Source organism: Salmo salar, unplaced genomic scaffold (genome assembly GCF_905237065.1).
Source record: "Salmo salar unplaced genomic scaffold, Ssal_v3.1, whole genome shotgun sequence".
NCBI lineage: Eukaryota > Metazoa > Chordata > Actinopteri > Salmoniformes > Salmonidae > Salmo > Salmo salar.
Genome location: NW_025548493.1, coordinates 7,474 through 13,847, shown reverse-complemented (window position 1 = coordinate 13,847; position 6,374 = coordinate 7,474).

Sequence of the window (6,374 nt, the reverse complement as noted above, 5' to 3'; positions counted from 1 at the left end):
CTAACTCGGAAAAAACGTAGTTCTTTACTGAACCCATCCAGTCACCATAATCCCACATGAAACGAGGTAAACTACAAAGCACAGCAACGTCCACAGAGTGGGCAACCGCCCACGGAACTGGCTAAACTACAAAGCATAGCAACGTCCACAGAGTGGGCACCGCCCACGGAACTGGCTAAACTACAAAGCACAGCAACGTCCACAGAGTGGGCAACCGCCCACGGAACTGGCTAAACTACAAAGCATAGCAACGTCCACAGAGTGGGCAACCGCCCACGGAACTGGCTAAACTACAAAGCACAGCAACGTCCACAGAGTGGGCAACCGCCCACGGAACTGGCTAAACTACAAAGCATAGCAACGTCCACAGAGTGGGCACCGCCCACGGAACTGGCTAAACTACAAAGCATAGCAACTTCCACAGAGTGGGCAACCGCCCACGGAACTGGCTAAACTACAAAGCACAGCAACTTCCACAGAGTGGGCAACCGCCCACGGAACTGGCTAAACTACAAAGCATAGCAACGTCCACAGAGTGGGCACCGCCCACGGAACTGGCTAAACTACAAAGCATAGCAACTTCCACAGAGTGAGCGTCGCCCACGGAACTGGCCAATCAGAACGCTCACAGAAGTGGCGGTAAAACCATCGCGAGACCAGACAACAGTTGCTATGCTAGCTGTCTACACAAAATCGCCTCACACTACGACTTTCGTAATACAACAATTAACCGCTACGTCGGTAAAATACGATATATATATATATATATATAGAATACGGTATATATACGGTATATATATATATATACCAGTGTTCAACTGGAAAGGCGAACTACACCAAAGATATCTCCCACTTAAGGAAAATGGAAACAGTTGCGGGTAAATAGCAAACGTTAGCTAAGTAGCAAAGTAAGCTAGCTAGAAAACGAGCGACACTGTTAGCTGGTCAGTGTAACGATAGATAGCCAGCTAGCTAGAAGCCGTTAGCTAACTATTAGCTACATTCGGCATCTAGTTTGCTTGCTAGTTAACGTTAGAAAGTTAGCAAGTTGACGTGAGCCAGCTTGCTAAATAGATAGCTTTCAGTTTAGCTACGTTAACGTCGTTAGTCCTTTGGCTAGGTAACTTTCCGTTAGCTAGCTAAGTTAGTCGAGGATTGTTGCTAACTTTATGTAACTAGCTAGCTAATTTGCTAGCAGTTAATTACATATCTAACTACATTGCTAACTTGGCTAGCTTTGGATTTGTCGACATGTTGACAGACTGCATCACGACATGTCTTTGATAACATTACACAGGTCAGAAAGAGAAGGCGAAGTTTGCCCGCTGGTGCCCCGTGAGAAGAAGCCAGGGCATGGAGAGAAAGGAGAGGTGAAAAAGAGTGAGAATAAGTGGAAAGAAGAGGGGGGTGGAAATAAGGAGAGAAACATTGATGTAGGAAAGAAGACAGGAGAATCATGTGAAGGAGAGAGAGGAGTAGAGAGCAAGGCTAAGGCCTCTGAGTTAGAGAAGAAAAGAGGAGAACGGATGAAGAAAGAAGGTAAGAAGAAGATGGCAGATACAGAAAAAGCGAGGGCTGCCGTTGAAGGGTTACCCCAACAACAGGAAGGTGAAGAGGGAGAGAGAGGAGGAGGAGAGGGAGTGAAGGAGAATAAAAAACAGAAAAATAAGGAGGAAGACCAATCCAGTAAGGAAACAGATCAAGGGAAGGAGAGAATGAATGTGAAAAGAAGAAAGAGAATGAGAAGGTCAGAAAGGAAAGGAAAGAGACGAAAAGAAGAGACAGAGGGATGAGACAGAGAGCAATACGAAGGTAGGAGTAAATCATATTTATTGTGATAGGAATACAGTTAGTGTTCCTTACTGAGCCAGTAGTAATACAGTTAGTAGGCCTTAATTAGCCAGTACTAATACAGTTAGTAGGCCTTAATTAGCCAGTATTAATACAGTTAGTAGGCCTTAATTAGCCAGTAGTCATACAGTTAGTAGGCCTTAATTAGCCAGTACTAATACAGTTAGTAGGCCTTAATTAGCCAGTATTAATACAGTTAGTAGGCCTTAATTAGCCAGTATTAATACAGTTAGTAGGCCTTAATTAGCCAGTAGTCATACAGTTAGTAGGCCTTAATTAGCCAGTAGTAATACAGTTAGTAGGCCTTAATTAGCCAGTAGTCATACAGTTAGTAGGCCTTAATTAGCCAGTAGTCATACAGTTAGTAGGCCTTAATTAGCCAGTAGTCATACAGTTAGTAGGCCTTAATTAGCAAGTATTAATACAGTTAGTAGGCCTTAATTAGCCAGTAGTAATACAGTTAGTAGGCCTTAATTAGCCAGTATTAATACAGTTAGTAGATCTTAATTAGCCAGTATTAATACAGTTAGTAGATCTTAATTAGCCAGTATTAATACAGTTAGTAGGCCTTAATTAGCCAGTAGTAATACAGTTAGTAGGCCTTAATTAGCCAGTAGTCATACAGTTAGTAAGCCTTAATTAGCCAGTAGTAATACAGTTAGTAGGCCTTAATTAGCCAGTAGTCATACAGTTAGTAGGCCTTAATTTGCCAGTAGTAATACAGTTAGTAGGCCTTACTTAGCCAGTAGTAATACAGTTAGTAGGCCTTACTTAGCCAGTAGTAATACAGTTAGTAGGCCTTACTTAGCCAGTACTAATACAGTTAGTAGGCCTTAATTAGCCAGTAGTCATACAGTTAGTAGGCCTTAATTAGCCAGTAGTAATACAGTTAGTAGGCCTTACTTAGCCTGTAGTAATACAGTTAGTAGGCCTTAATTAGCCAGTAGTCATACAGTTAGTAGGCCTTAATTAGCCAGTATTAATACAGTTAGTAGGCCTTAATTAGCCAGTAGTCATACAGTTAGTAGGCCTTAATTAGCCAGTAGTAATACAGTTAGTAGGCCTTAATTAGCCAGTAGTCATACAGTTAGTAGGCCTTAATTAGCCAGTATTAATACAGTTAGTAGGCCTTAATTAGCCAGTAGTAATACAGTTAGTAGGCCTTAATTAGCCAGTAGTAATACAGTTAGTAGGCCTTAATTAGCCAGTAGTAATACAGTTAGTAGGCCTTAATTAGCCAGTAGTAATACAGTTAGTAGGCCTTAATTAGCCAGTATTAATACAGTTAGTAGGCCTTAATTAGCCAGTATTAATACAGTTAGTAGGCCTTAATTAGCAAGTATTAATACAGTTAGTAGGCCTTAATTAGCCAGTAGTAATACAGTTAGTAGGCCTTAATTAGCCAGTAGTAATACAGTTAATAGGCCTTAATTAGCCAGTAGTAATACGGTTAGTAGGCCTTAATTAGCCAGTAGTAATACAGTTAGTAGGCCTTAATTAGCAAGTATTAATACAGTTAGTAGGCCTTAATTAGCCAGTAGTAATACAGTTAGTAGGCCTTAATTAGCCAGTAGTAATACAGTTAGTAGGCCTTAATTAGCAAGTATTAATACAGTTAGTAGGCCTTAATTAGCCAGTAGTAATACAGTTAGTAGGCCTTAATTAGCAAGTATTAATACAGTTAGTAGGCCTTAATTAGCCAGTAGTAATACAGTTAGTAGACCTTACTTAGCCAGTAGTCATACAGTTAGTAGGCCTTAATTAGCCAGTAGTCATACAGTTAATAGGCCTTAATTAGCCAGTAGTAATACAGTTAATAGTCCTTAATTAGCCAGTAGTCATACAGTTAGTTCACCTTACTGAGCCAGTGGGATACAGTTAGTAGGCCTTAATTAGCCAGTAGTAATACAGTTAATAGTCCTTACTTAGCCAGTACTAATACAGTTAGTAGGCCTTAATTAGCCAGTAGTCATTCAGTTAGTAGGCCTTAATTAGCCAGTAGTCATACAGTTAGTAGGCCTTAATTAGCCAGTAGTAATACAGTTAGTAGGCCTTAATTAGCCAGTAGTAATACAGTTAGTAGGCCTTAATTAGCCAGTAGTCATACAGTTAGTAGGCCTTAATTAGCCAGTAGTAATACAGTTAGTAGGCCTTAATTAGCCAGTATTAATACAGTTAGTAGGCCTTAATTAGCCAGTATTAATACAGTTAGTAGGCCTTAATTAGCCAGTAGTAATACAGTTAGTAGGCCTTAATTAGCCAGTAGTCATACAGTTAGTAGGCCTTAATTAGCCAGTAGTCATACAGTTAGTAGGCCTTAATTAGCCAGTAGTAATACAGTTAGTAGGCCTTAATTAGCCAGTATTAATACAGTTAGTAGGCCTTAATTAGCCAGTATTAATACAGTTAGTAGGCCTTAATTAGCAAGTATTAATACAGTTAGTAGGCCTTAATTAGCCAGTAGTAATACAGTTAGTAGGCCTTAATTAGCCAGTAGTAATACGGTTAGTAGGCCTTAATTAGCCAGTAGTAATACAGTTAGTAGGCCTTAATTAGCAAGTATTAATACAGTTAGTAGGCCTTAATTAGCCAGTAGTAATACAGTTAGTAGGCCTTAATTAGCAAGTATTAATACAGTTAGTAGGCCTTAATTAGCCAGTAGTAATACAGTTAATAGTCCTTACTTAGCCAGCAGTCATACAGTTAGTAGGCCTTAATTAGCCAGTAGTCATACAGTTAGTAGGCCTTAATTAGCCAGTATTAATACAGTTAGTAGGCCTTAATTAGCCAGTAGTAATACAGCTAGTAGGCCTTCATTAGCCAGTATTAATACAGTTAGTAGGCCTTACTTAACCAGTAGTCATACAGTTAGTTCACCTTACTGAGCCAGTGGGATACAGTTAGTAGGCCTTAATTAGCCAGTAGTAATACAGTTAATAGTCCTTAATTAGCCAGTATTAATACACTTAGTAGGCCTTAATTAGCCAGTATTAATACAGTTAGTAGGCCTTAATTAGCCAGTAGTCATACAGTTAGTAGGCCTTAATTAGCCAGTAGTAATACAGTTAGTAGGCCTTAATTAGCCAGTAGTCATACAGTTAGTAGGCCTTAATTAGCCAGTAGTAATACAGTTAGTAGGCCTTAATTAGCCAGTATTAATACGGTTAGTAGGCCTTAATTAGCCAGTAGTAATACAGTTAGTAGGCCTTAATTAGCCAGTAGTAATACAGATAGTAGGCCTTAATTAATTAGCCAGTAGTAATACAGTTAGTAGGCCTTACTTAGCCAGTGGTCATACAGTTAGTAGGCCTTAATTAGCCAGTAGTCATACAGTTAGTAGGCCTTAATTAGCAATGTATTAATACAGTTAGTAGGCCTTAATTAGCCAGTAGTAATACAGTTAATAGGCCTTACTTAACCAGTAGTCATACAGTTAGTAGGCCTTAATTAGCCAGTAGTAGGCCTTAATTAGCCAGTATTAATACAGTTAGTAGGCCTTAATTAGCCAGTAGTAATACAGCTAGTAGGCCTTCATTAGCCAGTATTAATACAGTTAGTAGGCCTTACTTAACCAGTAGTCATACAGTTAGTTCGCCTTACTGAGCCAGTGGGATACAGTTAGTAGGCCTTAATTAGCCAGTAGTAATACAGTTAATAGTCCTTAATTAGCCAGTATTAATACAGTTAGTAGGCCTTAATTAGCCAGTAGTCATACAGTTAGTAGGCCTTAATTAGCCAGTAGTAATACAGTTAGTAGGCCTTAATTAGCCAGTAGTAATACAGTTAGTAGGCCTTAATTAGCCAGTATTAATACAGTTAGTAGGCCTTAATTAGCCAGTAGTCATTCAGTTAGTAGGCCTTAATTAGCCAGTAGTAATACAGTTAGTAGGACCTTAATTAGCCAGTATTAATACAGTTAGTAGGCCTTAATTAGCCAGTAGTAATACAGTTAGTAGGCCTTAATTAGCCAGTAGTAATACAGCTAGTAGGCCTTAATTAATTAGCCAGTAGTAATACAGTTAGTAGGCCTTAATTAGCCAGTAGTAATACAGTTAGTAGGCCTTAATTAGCCAGTAGTAATACAGTTAGTAGGCCTTAATTAATTAGCCAGTAGTAATACAGTTAGTAGGCCTTAATTAGCCAGTAGTCATACAGTTAGTAGGCCTTAATTAGCAATGTATTAATACAGTTAGTAGGCCTTAATTAGCCAGTAGTAATACAGTTAATAGGCCTTACTTAACCAGTAGTCATACAGTTAGTAGGCCTTAATTAGCCAGTAGTCATACAGTTAGTAGGCCTTAATTAGCCAGTAGTAATAGTTAGTTCGCCTTACTGAGCCAGTAGTAATACAGTTAATAGGCCTGAATTAGCCAGTACTAATACAGTTGGTAGGCCTTACTTAACCAGTAGTAATACAGTTAGTAGGCCTTAATTAGCCAGTAGTAATACAGTTAGTAGGCCTTAATTAGCCAGTAGTCATACAGTTAATAGGCCTTAATTAGCCAGTAGTAATACAGTTAGTA